Source organism: Schistocerca piceifrons, chromosome 3, assembly GCF_021461385.2.
Source record: "Schistocerca piceifrons isolate TAMUIC-IGC-003096 chromosome 3, iqSchPice1.1, whole genome shotgun sequence".
NCBI lineage: Eukaryota > Metazoa > Arthropoda > Insecta > Orthoptera > Acrididae > Schistocerca > Schistocerca piceifrons.
Genome location: NC_060140.1, coordinates 424166573 through 424181703, shown reverse-complemented (window position 1 = coordinate 424181703; position 15131 = coordinate 424166573).

Here is a 15131-nt window from a genome sequence, read left to right as displayed (position 1 = left end):
CACTCTATGACGAAGTAGTTGCACAGGAGAGGAATTCGTGGCGGACCGCATCAAGCCAGTCAGAAGACTAGTGACTGAAAAAAGAGTAAAATAAAGAAATTAAAAGTTAAAAATGGCGCAAAAAGGATGAATAAGGACACCTAGCACATGAACGAGATATGATAACGATATTCGTGTTACGTTCACATCCTAGCTAACTCTCGCGAAATGGTTGAACTGCATCGGCCCCATAATTCCATTAATTGTGATTGTGTGGGGATGAGATTAATTTACTACACAAACACAGTGGCACATATTAACATGCGGAATAACACAGTATGCAGTATGATCAATTGGGTTCATTAGCTACACTCCTGGAAATGGAAAAAAGAACACATTGACACCGGTGTGTCAGACCCACCATACTTGCTCCGGACACTGCGAGAGGGCCGTACAAGCAATGATCACAAGCACGGCACAGCGGACACACCAGGAACCGCGGTGTTGGCCGTCGAATGGCGCTAGCTGCGCAACATTTGTGCACCGCCGCCGTCAGTGTCAGCCAGTTTGCCGTGGCATACGGAGCTCCATCGCAGTCTTTAACACTGGTAGCATGCCGCGACAGCGTGGACGTGAACCGTATGTGCAGTTGACGGACTTTGAGCGAGGGCGTATAGTGGGCATGCGGGAGGCCGGGTGGACGTACCGCCGAATTGCTGAACACGTGGGGCGTGAGGTCTCCACAGTACATCGATGTTGTCGCCAGTGGTCGGCGGAAGGTGCACGTGCCTGTCGACCTGGGACCAGACCGCAGCGACGCACGGATGCACGCCAAGACCGTAGGATCCTACGCAGTGCCGTAGGGGACCGCACCGCCACTTCCCAGCAAATTAGGGACACTGTTGCTCCTGGGGTATCAGCGAGGACCATTCGCAACCGTCTCCATGAAGCTGGGCTACGGTCCCGCACACCGTTAGGCCGTCTTCCGCTCACGCCCCAATATCGTGCAGCCCGCCTCCAGTGGTGTCGCGACAGGCGTGAATGGAGGGACGAATGGAGACGTGTCGTCTTCAGCGATGAGAGTCGCTTCTGCCTTGGTGCCAATGATGGTCGTATGCGCGTTTGGCGCCGTGCAGGTGAGCGCCACAATCAGGACTGCATACGACCGAGGCACACAGGGCCAACACCCGGCATCATGGTGTGGGGAGCGATCTCCTACACTGGCCGTACACCACTGGTGATCGTCGAGGGGACACTGAATAGTGCACGGTACATCCAAACCGTCATCGAACCCATCGTTCTACCATTCCTAGACCGGCAAGGGAACTTGCTGTTCCAACAGGACAATGCACGTCCGCATGTATCCCGTGCCACCCAACGTGCTCTAGAAGGTGTAAGTCAAATACCCTGGCCAGCAAAATCTCCGGATCTGTCCCCCATTGAACATGTTTGGGCCTGGATGAAGCGTCGTCTCACGCGGTCTGCACGTCCAGCACGAACGCTGGTCCAACTGAGGCGCCAGGTGGAAATGGCATGGCAAGCCGTTCCACAGGACTACATCCAGCATCTCTACGATCGTCTCCATGGGAGAATAGCAGCCTGCATTGCTGCGAAAGGTGGATATACACTGTACTAGTGCCGACATTGTGCATGCTCTGTTGCCTGTGTCTATGTGCCTGTGGTTCTGTCAGTGTGATCATGTGATGTATCTGACCCCAGGAATGTGTCAATAAAGTTTCCCCTTCCTGGGACAATGAATTCACTGTGTTCTTATTTCAATTTCCAGGAGTGTATATGAAAAAAATGCTGAAGACCTTGGAGCAAATTAAACACGTGGGAAAGGACAAAGTTTGGTCTCATATGTGGTATCAGTAACAGATGGAGGTCGGTAATTTCAAAAATGGCAGTTAATTTACCCATAAAACGTGAGTTAGCTTCGATTACTGACAATGGAAATACAGGAAAACCTTCAATTTGTAAACACTTTCAACCAGAATAGTAATGTAATCTTAATTAAACGGTATCTCAACACAGTTAACAAAACACGATTAAAGGGTATAGTTCGATTTTACAGAAGTGGTCGACCTCATGTACTTTGTGGACGTGGAAGATAGTATGGAACAAGAGGTACTGGAATAAATTGCACGAAGTCTCAGAAATACACGTTCTAAGTTGGTTCCTGTGCTAAGCTATAGGACTGAGAACACAGGCTTGATACTACCAAAATATCGTAGTGGCAAAGAATGCTCTGAAGTCTATGAATGAAAAATGAGAAATAAATAATTATGGGTGTTGGTAGTGTTCCTGAACGTAATTTCATGTATTACAATATGGAACAGAGAGTTACTTGCCGGACGCAGAATAACCGACACATAATACAGTCCACTCACCACGACTTTCATCAACACTTAAAAGAATTATTGTAACCACTTAATATATTTCAATGAAGACGAGTACGGAATAAAAAAACTGAATAGCTTAAGGGACTAATTATTCCATGTAATTAGTTGAAACTGATCGTAGAGACGCTGTGGTGTCACATGGCATGATCATGGACTAAGTGAAGCGCTATCACAAATCACGTTTCCAGTATGTCGTTGTGGCTGGGGAGCTTGTTTCCAAATTTGTTACAATCATCTTGTTGTGGAGCATGGCAGCAGTTATCACTTCTATGGAAAGTGGAAGCAATTCAAAAAGTGGACTGTGGGACAGTATTCCAGTCGCACCAGTGGAAGACTTACCTCCAGCGTCAATGAATAGAAGTTCGAACAAGTTATGAAAGAGCTAGGGAAACAGTGTTGTTTGTATTGCCATAAGCAGCCCTACAGTTGAGACATGTCCTTCAACAGCTAGCAGGAAATGATGAACAAAATGTTTGTTTCGCCTTCCTGCATACCCTGCAGGTGGGAAGTACCTTTCTAAAACTCTCTCCATGTAATTATCATACTCTATCTCTCTCGATTTTGCACAACATGTTTGCGGACCGAAATGATCATAACCAAGACTTCCAAAACAGACCAGTTAATTCACCAACTCGTCTCTGACGTCCACTACCCATTTCCTGTCCCAAGGATTCTTTGTGCGGAAAATACATTGATCTTAATCATAATGAAGTTGTGGAATACTAATTCACTTCTGTCTTCTAATTTAGATTTCACTATCTTCAAAGCGGGATCTTTGTCCTGCTCACGCTTGAATTTTTTAAGTGTTGGCACCATGTAATTTTCGAAAGCTACCCTCCCTACAGATGTATATTAGACCATAGTTACCTTCATTTACCTCCACATCGCTTCCTCAGATTAGTCACCGAGCAAGGTGACGCATTGGTTAGCGCGATTGACTCGTATTAGAGCGGATGATAGTTCAAACCCATGTCAGCCAATCCAGAGTTGGGTTTTCCGTGGTTTCCCTAAATCATACGAGGCAAATACCAGGATGGTTCCTTTGAAAGGCCAGTTTTCTTTCCCATCGTTGAAATAATCCAAGCTTGTGCTCTGTCTCTAGGAGCCGATAGGATATTAAACACTACTCTTCCTTCCTTCCTTCAGATTAGTCCAGTAGGAGCAATGGATAGCATTAACCATTGACATTTTGTGGTCCCAGAATTTAAATGATTTTCAACAGAAACTCCTGTAGGTAAAGGGCCCGGTGTGCTCTGCGTACATGAGAAAATTTGCCTGCCCTCGGAAACGGTAGGGATTTATGATAAAAATAGGATTTAGATACTCAACCAAAAAGAAGACACCTAAATTTTATAAAGCCTCACATAATGACTAGTGCCTTCAGCTTTGTGACTCAGTAATTTTTCTCGATTTTTTTGAGGACTCTGTTTGCAAATGCGATTGTTCGTGGAATAGCCGCTCCGTCTCGTTTAGATTTGAGAAAGAGTATCATGCCCTGTCCAGTTTGGTAACTGTCCGGTGGGAGACGGAATTACTCAGTTCGGGATGATCCAATATTCGAGCTGACAATAATGCCCCTTCATTTCCACAAATTCGTCCTCACTCCAGTTCGAAATCGATTCTTTCCTGTCAGGTTATTAAGACAGGCAGCATTAGAATAAATATTATGTAGAAACCTGTTAGACTGAAAAATCGTCACACTTGTTCATTACCATGGCCCACATAAAATAATGTTTATAGTTTTTTGATGCTAGACGGATCCCTTCAGATGAGAGAATACAGCCTAAAAGAATTAATCCTTTCTGTCCAAATATCGATTTTCCTAGATTTATAGTTATATGGTATATGTGAAATACATGTAGAAAGGAACACAAGTTTGTTTGCTGCTGCTGATGATCTCTCGGTCAATAGTACTTCGTCAACATACAATGTAACTTGTTTTTACAATGACTAAGGTATTACTGTGTCTAATAATCACCGACGAAGTCAAGTTCAGTCCAAAGGGCAGCTTTCTAAATTGATAACACTTTCCATAGCACAGAAATGCAGCGTATTCCCAGTATGAAGGGAGGAGTTCAGCTTGCCAGAACGCACGCTCAGGCTGACCTTAACTCATTGAAATCTTTGGGAGCACTTCATCTAATGTTACTCGATCACCTCTTTCCATTTGAATGATAGTACCAATCTGTGTCAAGTCGCTTTTTTGGAGCACAAAGTAATTGGCTATTACATCAGTTTACTGCAGACACAATAATGCCTTGCATTAAAAACACAGACTGAATTTCTGCTCCAACATTGCCTTTGCACACCAGTAGTATGGGATAGCGTGTACAAACCGCTTTTGACGTTCGCGCGCATGAAACTCATATACAGAATTCTTAATAGTCCATGGTGGTTCATAAAACACATCTATTTGTGACCTTAACATCGCATTTAATTGTTCTAGTGGTCTTTGAATCTTTATATGTTGCACTAGCTTGCTAATCAGTTCAGCTGAATTCATCTCAGTGTTACTTTCACACCACAGATTTGATGGAAATGAAAATGAGCGTCTGGCGTCATTTGCTGGGAGGCTCCTTACTGGGCAGGTCTGGCCGCCTTGGTGCAGATCTTATGACATTCGATGCCACATTGGGCGACCTGGCGACGGATGTGGATGAAATGATGATGAAGACAACACCCAGTCCCTGAGCGGAGAAAATCCCCAACCCAGCCGGGAATGGAACCCGGGCCCCATCGGACGGCAATCCGTCACGCTCTCATTTTGTTCGTTATAGTTCGTTGTAATTGTTCGTGGCGGACGTCACCTAACGGCCGTCGAAGTTTATTATTGATCTATTCACTCAGTTTTTTTTTATTACAGAGGGCAGTTAACCCTCTGACCGAACACACTGAGCTACCATGCCAGCTTACCATTCAGTTACCAGGGCGGACTATAGCTGCCTATAATAACATGGAGGTTAGTCTCTTACGTCTGAATAGATGTTCTCTCTTATTGTCCCTTCTTGTAATCATTTTCCATGTATTACCTTCCTAGCCGATCTTCAGAGAATTTCCTCGTGCTACACTTTATCAGCTCACCTAATTTTTACCATTTATCGGTAGCACAACATCTCAAATGCTTTGATTCTTTTCCGTTCTTGTTTCCCCATAGTACAGATTCCTCATAGTAAGATCTTTGTTTGATACTGGTAGACTTGTTTTGGCCAGGCATAAATGGCGTTTTTACCAGTGCTAGTCTGCTATTTTCGTCCTCCTTGCTCTGTCCGTCATGGTTCTTTTGCTACCTAGGTAGCAAACTTCCTTAACTTTATCTATTTTGTGATCCCAAATACTGACAAATTTTTTGCTGTTTCATTTCTCCTACTTCTCACTACTTTAAACTTTTTTTTTATTTACTCTCATTCCATATTGTCTAGTCATTGGACTGTTCATTTCATTCAACAGGTCTTGAAATTCTCCTTCACTACCATTGAGGTTAGCGATGTTATCAGCGAATCTTATCATTGATATCCTTGAATTTTAGCACCTGACTTAAAACTATCTCGGTTCTAGACGCTGCAGTCTGTAAACGCGAGACCGCTACAGTCGCAGGTTCGAATCCTGCCTCGGGCATGGATGTGTGTGATGTCCTTAGGTTGGTTAGGTTTAAGTGGTTCTAAGTTCTAGGGGACGGATGACCTCAGAAGTTGAGTCCCATACTGCTCAGAGCCATTTGAACCATTTTTAAAACTATCATTTTCGTCATTGGTTCTTCATTGCGTAGATCGAGCAGTAGGGGCGAAAGACTACATCATTGTCTCACGACACTTTTAATCCGAGCACTTCGTTCTTGGTCTTCCAGTCTTATTGTTCCCTATTGGTTCATGTACATATTGTGTATTACCCATATTTCCCTACAGCTTGCACCTATTTTCCTCAGAGTTTCGAACAACTTACATCATTTTAAATTGTAGAACGCTTTTACCAGTTCGACATATGCTATGAACATGTCTTGATTCTTCTTCATTCTTGTATCCATTATAAAACGCAACATCAGGACTGCCTCTTTTGTACCTTTTCCTAATGCCAAACGGATCGTCAGCTAAAGTGTGCGTCATTTACGACGACGGCCGAGTTTAGGTTCGTTCTGCGCATCTGACGTCACAAAACACAGTCAGCCAATGAACAGAGAACAACGTTGCCAGAGCTCGACTGCAGTGTTGGCTTCGGTCACACAGCTTGAGGTTGTTGCCAATAGGAATCACTGTGGTGGTCCGGATGGGGGTTTGTCGGGGACGGCCAGCTCGTCCCACGCATCCCCCGATTGGACTACGACTGTGGCTGCCCGGGATACTGCCCACAATGAGGCTGATCCCTCACTTGTGGTAGAGTGGGAGGTCGTCTCGAGGTGTGGCAGGGGGCGAAAGACATTCCGGAGGGCTGAACGGAAGGCCTCTCCAGTTTGTCTGATGAACCGGTTTCTGGCTCTGTCTCAGGCTGATACTGATCTTCAGGCGGACATGGCTGCTTGTCCTGTTCCAGAGGTTGCCCCTCAGTCTGCAAGATCCGGGAGGTAGCAGAGGGTGGGCTTTCTGGTAGTTGGGAGCTCCAACTTCAGGCGCGTAATGGGGCCCCTTAGGGATATGGCAGCAAGAGAGGGGAAGAAAACCAATGTGCACCCCGTGTGCATACCGGGGGGAGTTATTCCAGATGTGGAAAGGGTCCTTCCGGATGCCATGAAGGGTACAGGGTGCACCTATCTGCAGGTCGTCGCTCATGTCGGCACCAATGATGTGTGTCGCTATGGATCGGAGGAAATCCTCTCTGGCTTCCGGCGGCTATCTGATTTGGTGAAGATGCCAGTCTCGCTACCGGAATGAAAACAGAGCTCACCATCTGCAGCATCGTCGACAGGACTGACTGTGGACCTTTGGTACAGAGCCGAGTGGAGGGTCTGAATCAGAGGCTGAGACGGTTCTGCGACCGTGTGGGCTGCAGATTCCTCGACTTGCGCCATAGGGTGGTGGGGTTTCGGGTTCCACTGGATAGGTCAGGAGTCCACTACACGCAGCAAGCGGCTACACGGGTAGCAGGGGTTGTGTGGCGTGGACTGGGCGGTTTTTTTAGGTTAGATGGCCTCGGGCAAGTACAGAAAGGGCAGCAGCCTCAAAGGGTGCGGGGCAAAGTCAGGACATGCGGGGCCAAGCAGCAATCAATATTGTTATTGTAAACTGTCGAAGCTGCATTGGTAAAGTACCGGAACTTCAAGCGCTGATAGAAAGCACCGAAGCTGAAATCGTTATCGGTACAGAAAGCTGGCTGAAGCCAGAGATAAATTCTGCCGAAATTTTTACAAAGGCACAGACAGTGTTTAGAAAGGATAGATTGCATGCAACCGGTGGTGGCGTGTTTGTCGCTGTTAGTAGTAGTTTATCCTGTTGCGAAGTAGAAGTGGATAGTTCCTGTGAATTATTATGGGTGGAGGTTACACTCAACAACCGAGCTAGGTTAATAGTTGGCTCCTTTTACTGACCTCCCGACTCAGCAGCATTAGTGGCAGAACAACTGAGAGAAAATTTGGAATACATTTCACATAAATTTTCTCAGCATGTTATAGTCCTAGGTGGAGATTGCAATTTACGATATAGACTGGGACACTCAAATGTTTAGGACGGGTGGTAGGGACAGAGCATCGAGTGACATTATACTGAGTGCACTATCCGAAAATTACCTCGAGCAATTAAACAGAGAACCGACTCGTGGAGATAACATCTTGGCCCTACTGAGAACAAACAGACCCGAACTTTTCGACTCTGTAAGTGCAGAACAGGGAATCAGTGATCACAAGGCCGTTGCAGCATCCCTGAATATGGAAGTTAATAGGAATATAAAAAAAGGGAGGAAGGTTTATCTGTTTAGCAAGAGTAATAGAAGGCAGATTTCAGACTACCTAACAGATCAAAACGAAAATTTCTGTTCCGACACTGACAATGTTGAGTGATTATGGAAAAATTTCAAGGCAATCGTAAAATGCGTTTTAGACAGGTACGTGCCGAGTAAAACTGTGAGGGACGGGAAAAACCCACCGTGGTTCAACAACAAAGTTAGGAAACTACTGCGAAAGCAAAGAGAGCTTCACTCCAAGTGTAAACGCAGCCAAAACCTCTCAGACAAACAGAAGCTAAACGATGTCACAGTTAGCGTAAGGAGGGCTATGCGTGAAGCGTTCAGTGAATTCGGAAGTAAAATTCTATGTATTGACTTGACAGAAAATCCTAGGAAGTTCTGGTCTTACGTTAAATCAGTAAGTGGCTCGAAACAGCATATCCAGACACTCCAGGATGATGATGGCATTGAAACAGAGGATGACACGCGTAAAGCTGAAATACTAAACACCTTTTTCCAAAGCTGTTTCACAGAGGAAGACCACACTGCAGTTCCTTCTCTAAATCCTCGCACAAACGAAAAAATGGCTGACATCGAAATAAGTGTCCAAGGAATAGAAAAGCAACTGGAATCACTCGACAGAGGAAAGTCCACTGGACCTGACGGGATACCAATTCGATTCTACACAGAGTACGCGAAAGAACTTGCCCCCCTTCTAACAGCCGTGTACCGCAAGTCTCTAGAGGAACGGAAGTTTCCAAATGATTGGAAAAGAGCACAGGTAGTCCCAGTCTTCAAGAAGGGTCGTCGAGCAGACGCGCAAAACTATAGACCTATATTTCTGACGTCGATCTGTTGTAGAATTTTAGAAGATGTTTTTTGCTCGCGTATCATGTCGTTTTTGGAAACCCAGAATCTACTCTGTAGGAATCAACATGGATTCCGGAAACAGCGATCGTGTGAGACCAAACTCGCTTTATTTGTTCATGAGACCCAGAAAATATTAGATATAGGCTCCCAGTAGATGCTATTTTCCTTGATTTCCGGATGGCGTTCGATACAGTTCCGCACTGTCACCTGATAAACAAAGTAAGAGCCTACAGAATATCAGACCAGCTGTGTGACTGGATTGAAGAGTTTTTAGCAAACAGAACACAGCATGTTGTTCTCAATGGAGAGACGTCTACAGACGTTAAAGTAACCTCTGGCGTGCCACAGGGGAGTGTTATGGGACCATTGCTTTTCACAATATATATAAATGACCTAGTAGATAGTGTCGGAAGTTCCATTCGGCTTTTCGCGGATGATGCTGTAGTATACTGAGAAGTTGCAGCATTAGAAAATTGTAGCGAAATGCTGGAAGTTCTGCAGCGGATAGGCACTTGGCGCAGGGAGTGGCAACTGACCCTTAACATAGACAAATGTAATGTATTGCTAATACATAGGAAGAAGGATCCTTTATTGTATGATTATATGATACCGGAACAAACACTGGTAGCAGTTACTTCCGTAAAATATCTGGGAGTATGCGTGCGGTACGATTTGAAGTGGAATGATCATATAAAATTAATTGTTGGTAAGGCGGGTGCCAGGTTAAGATTCATTGGGAGAGTCCTTAGAAAATATAGTCCATCAACAAAGGAGGTGGCTTACAAAACACTCGTTCGACCTATACTGGAGTATTGCTCATCAGTGTGGGATCCGTACCAGATCGGGTGGACGGAGGAGATAGAGAAGATCCAAAGAAGAGCGGCGCGTTTCGTCACAGGGTTATTTGGTAACCATGATTGCGTTACGGAGATGTTTAGCAAACTCAAGTAGCAGACTCTGCAAGAGAGGCGCTCTGCATCGCGGTGTAGCTTGCTCGCCAGGTTCCGAGAGGATGCGTTTTTGGATGAGGTATTGGATATATTGCTTCCCCGTACTTAAATCTCCCGAGGAGATCACGAATGTAAAATTAGAGAAATTGAGAGATTCGAGCGCGTACGGAGGCTTTCAGACAGTCGCTCTTCCCGCGAACCATACGCGACTGGAACAGAAAAGGGAGGTAATGACCGTGGAACGTAAAGTGCCCTCCGCCACACACCGTTGGGTGGCTTGCGGAGTATAAATGTAGAAGTAGATGTAGATGTACAGAGCACGGACGAGTGTCTTCAGTTTTAGAAACGTTCAGTCATAAATAAAGTAATTGAACAAAAGCAATGTCTTTATAGCAGACTTCCTTTTATGGGAAGTTTGGAAAAAGCATTCTTTATACCAATTGATCCGTATTCTATTAATTAATTAAACCAAATAAGCAATAAGCCTCCTGATTCTGGCGATAGCAAGGAAAGGTGTTTGTATCATTTTCACTAACCGCTTTTCCGCAATAAAGAACAGCGGTAATTGTTTATTTCCTGTTGTACTTCGACGAAACGTCAGTAATTCATGGTCATACCAACAGTGTTTGTCGGTATTTTGCGTGATATTTTAAAGTCCTCCTGGATATCTATTGAATAACGGGCTGCGTTAACGTAATGGTTAAAGTGTATGGCTGCTGAGCGAAAGATTATGAGTTCAAACCTTGATCTGTGCTTAATATTTTCTTTATTTAAAAACAATATCGAAGTGTCACTCCATGAATTTTATTCGTTTCACTGTAATTTTTTGAAATTCATAGTGGCAACTAAAATCGACCATATGGAAAGTATACGCTATGGACTTTTACCTCTGCAAACTTTTCAGAATTTCGTGCAATGGTTTACTACATCTAATGCTGCACAATAACTGCGTTGAACATCGACACAAAATTAAGTCATTTATGGGGGGAAGGTATCAGTCAAGAAGATGTGTAAAAATCAGATTTTTGGCCAAATAGTTTTTGTGAAATCGAATGATAAAATGTGTCAAAGCAGTCGAAACACCATGTGTCTGCACAGCCGAGCAGTGCAGTGATGACAAAATCGCGCACAACGCGGAATGCGGGGAGCACGTCTCTGTAGCAGCGAAAGGGTTAATGTGACCGTGGTGGCATTACCTCATAAACTGCGCGCTTTCACCTAAAAGTAAGTTTGCGAACTGGTGCCGCTTCTCTTGGCGCGTACAACTGGCAACGCAGCCATCTCCCGCGTCTGGGAGGGCATGCGCGAACCGCCAAGATAAAAGAATTGAACTATAACGCATCTTAAATTTTCTTTCCAATTTTTCTGTATGTTATTCCTGTCAGCATTAGTTGTTAATCTATTTGTGCGGTAATAGACACAATTGATGGCGCTTGCTATCTTCGAAGTAGTGTGAATGATGTTTTGCCAAGGGTCTGACGATATATCGCTACTCTCATACATTTCCACTTCCCCAGTTGTTTTAGAAATACCGACGGAATACGGAATTTTACTATCCCCCCCCCGAGTTATTTGGTCTTGAGTCCTCCAAAGATCCTTCAGATTCTGTTTCTAATATTGGATCCCCTAACTCTACCCAGTCGACTCCTGTTCCTTCCTTTATCAAAACATCTGTCTCTTTCCCCCTTTTCAGTACCACAAGCATCACACACTTCACCATCCATTAGCCAGTTTACTGGATTCCAGCCTCTCCCACATTACTCTTGTTATTAAGGGGACCAGCGGATTGAATTTTTGTGATATGTGAAGAAGGTCAATTCTTCATGGTCTGCACATTCTCGTTAAAACAGCACCGATCATTATAATCTAGATGTGGACTCTATGAAACATGTCTACTCTTGCGATCCTATCACTAGTAGCTATAATTCTGCATACAGTCTAGGCTCCAATTCATCTGCCTGCGATTGTCAGTATTTTGGTGAGAATCTCCTCTCGACCGTCTCCCGCAGTGTTAGTCCCTATCAAAGCCCGATTCTTGTAACACTTTCTGGAATGAATTGCCATGCTGCATGTTGCGCCCGCGTATCTCATTCCCCCATCACAACGAAGACAAATTGTGATTAACTCGAGTGGAATGTATATTGTGTCCAAGCATTGGCTGCTCTTGACCATTTCCTTGCAGTATACGATAGGGTTGCGGTGATCTGCATCACTGTAATTATCGACCATTAAGGTGCTCAATCTTATGCGGTCTTGTATGCTACTGGACCCGAAATAATACAGTTCAAGAAAGGTCTCAGAAATCCTCATATTCTTTTGCAATTATTGACTAAGATTTTCATCCGTGCTGCTGCCGCTTCTCACTGGTGGTTGCAGCCAAAATTCATCGTCAGTAGTGGTGCCCATGCGAGTGTAATGCAAATTAAAACTCATCTAACATCTTTTACAGTTGTTCTAACGAAGGATGATGTAATAAAGAACATTTCTGTACTGAGACAAATACTGACTACATTCACCGCCACTGGTCTCCACGTTCACGTATCTTACAGTAGGTTTAACGACTCCGGAGGTATGCGCACATTACACAGTCTCTCTTGAAGATTACTCAAGTCTTCCTATTATATCCTGTTTAGCTTGTTATGATCGCCTCATGCCTCCGATCAGCAGTCCTAAGCGTTCGCCATTCGTCAAGGCTTACATTTGTGTGCAATCGAAACAGTGCTTCACAATTGCGTCTGTAGGTTTTTGATTGAGTATGCTTGAAGTGTAGTAACGACTTAAACTCATCGATACCACCCACAGGCATCGCCAGGTACGATCTGAATGAGTCATCATCACATCCTTAACGGAAGCCATTTAATTGCATTCGTAAACACTTTTCTTTTTTAGTTACCTTTGCAGCCTTAAATCCTCATTTCTGCAATACTACTTCCTGGAGTGCGACCTGTTGGTTGAAATGATCAGATAGCTTTTGTTGTCGCGTGTAAATCTCGCCCACTATTGCTTTAATTCGAGCAATGTCCATCTGTACCCCATCAGAATGCACCATCAAATTCACAGTCGCCGCTACCTGGCCGTCAAGTCGGTTTGTTATTGCTTGTTGAGTTTTCTGAGCTTCACTGATTATTCCTACCACTTCGTCCTCTCACTGATTTACTGGCCATTTCTTGGCGAATGCTTTTCGTGGTGGCTCGACTTTCTGGAACTACTGAGTCCAACTTAGTTCACATAGTTCACAGTCCATAAAATTACTTACTCTTTTCATTTAATACCTTTCTCTCTCCATCAAATAGTTTATTAGTCTCCACTTTCTGTTCATATAATTTTTACCAGTACGTTCCTTTTCATCCTCATGTCGGTTTCATCTCCAAACTTCTGATTTTGATAAGAACCTGTAAAATAAGCACATGGCTTTCCAGGTTGCCGGAACAGCCAGCATCCCAATTGCTTCAACTTGGGCTGGTGATTCCCCAGAAGTTTGACCACTAAACTACTCTGTCACGTTCTTCCTTTGTCCTTATGGTGTTCCGTCCTATCGGACACTGTGGTTTCCGCGCATTCTTTTCCAAGTGACTACCCAACTTCACCGTGACATCCATGGCGACTCTGAAATCTAGCATGTCTTTCCTATAGTGAGTCCTCTTGTCTTACGAAAACATCCATTACCCAAGTGAACATCTTCGAATCACTGTAAAAATTACACAACCCTATTTCCGAATACAAAAAAAATAGCAGTTCCTTAAAAAATTATTGCTATGAGAGCACATAGATCTTTTACAAACAGAAAAACAAACCCAATATCGAAAATATTATATCCCAAATGATACAACATATGAATACACTTATTACTGAGAGTATGCACTGTTGTTCCTCAACGCTGACCATGAACACGAACAAATGGAATTTCTGGGAAACAATATATAGCACTTTATATCCTACTGAACACTTTCAGAAAAATCTCGCTACCATCAGCAAAAAAAATGGTTCAAATGGCTCTGAGCACTATGGGACTCAACATCTGTGGTCATCAGTCCCCTAGAACTTAGAACTACTTAAACCTAACTAACATAAGGACATTACACACATCCATGCCCGAGGCAGGATTGGAACCTGCGACCGTAGCGGTCACGCGGTTCCAAACTGACTCGCCTAGAACCGCACGGCCACACCAGCCGGCGCTGCCATCAGCATCCAGGGCCAAATCATTAGCTGAAGAGTGGGTGTATGGATAATTATTATTATTATTATTATCAAGCGTCTATCGTGATTACATGTGTTGTGACCAGGAAATAACGCTATATACCAGAGAATTCATTTGAAGAAGTTTATTCCCATATACCGTAACTGGAAGAGCTTGTTTGTAAAAAGTGATATGGTGCACTCGAAGGAAAACTGAGTTATTGCATTCACAATATAGCACTAGACAAACGATATGCTTTAGTTCTATTAGTCGGAAGTTCCACGATAATCGAAAGGACAGCAGCTCTGTATCGAAATTGAGATTCTAGTCAGTGGTGACTTTGACAAGATGTGTGCGTGTAAACGGTGGTAACTGACAGAAACAAGGCTGTAGTCGTAACGTGAGCGGTGGTCGCGCCAAGAAAATGCTTTCCAGAAAAGATCAATACGGATCTGAGAATAATGTGAATACTGATGACTCCAGTAAAGATTTTGCATCGGTATATAGGCGACACCGTACGTGTCTGTTCCAAAGCGCCGTACACGAGAATAGGATTTTCCGCTATTCACACCTCTGGTTCTATCTGTGATAAAAATGGAGGGTCAAGTGTTTTGGATAGCCCTTGGGCTAGTGGCCATTTGTATATCCAACAGAAGGATCTTGTTACTGACTGTATTCTATAGTACAGGGTAAATTTTTGAATATAACACACTTCCTTCGGCTTAGGCATATGAAGAAAATCGGCTGGGTCTTTTTTATTTGATGTTGTCTACGGTGGGCTTCATGGGGATTATGGAGGCACAATTGGCAGTTCCTCCGAAGACACCAAAAATGGTTATTTTACCATGTTTTTGACGTCACAGGAGGACCAGTACCTAGCCG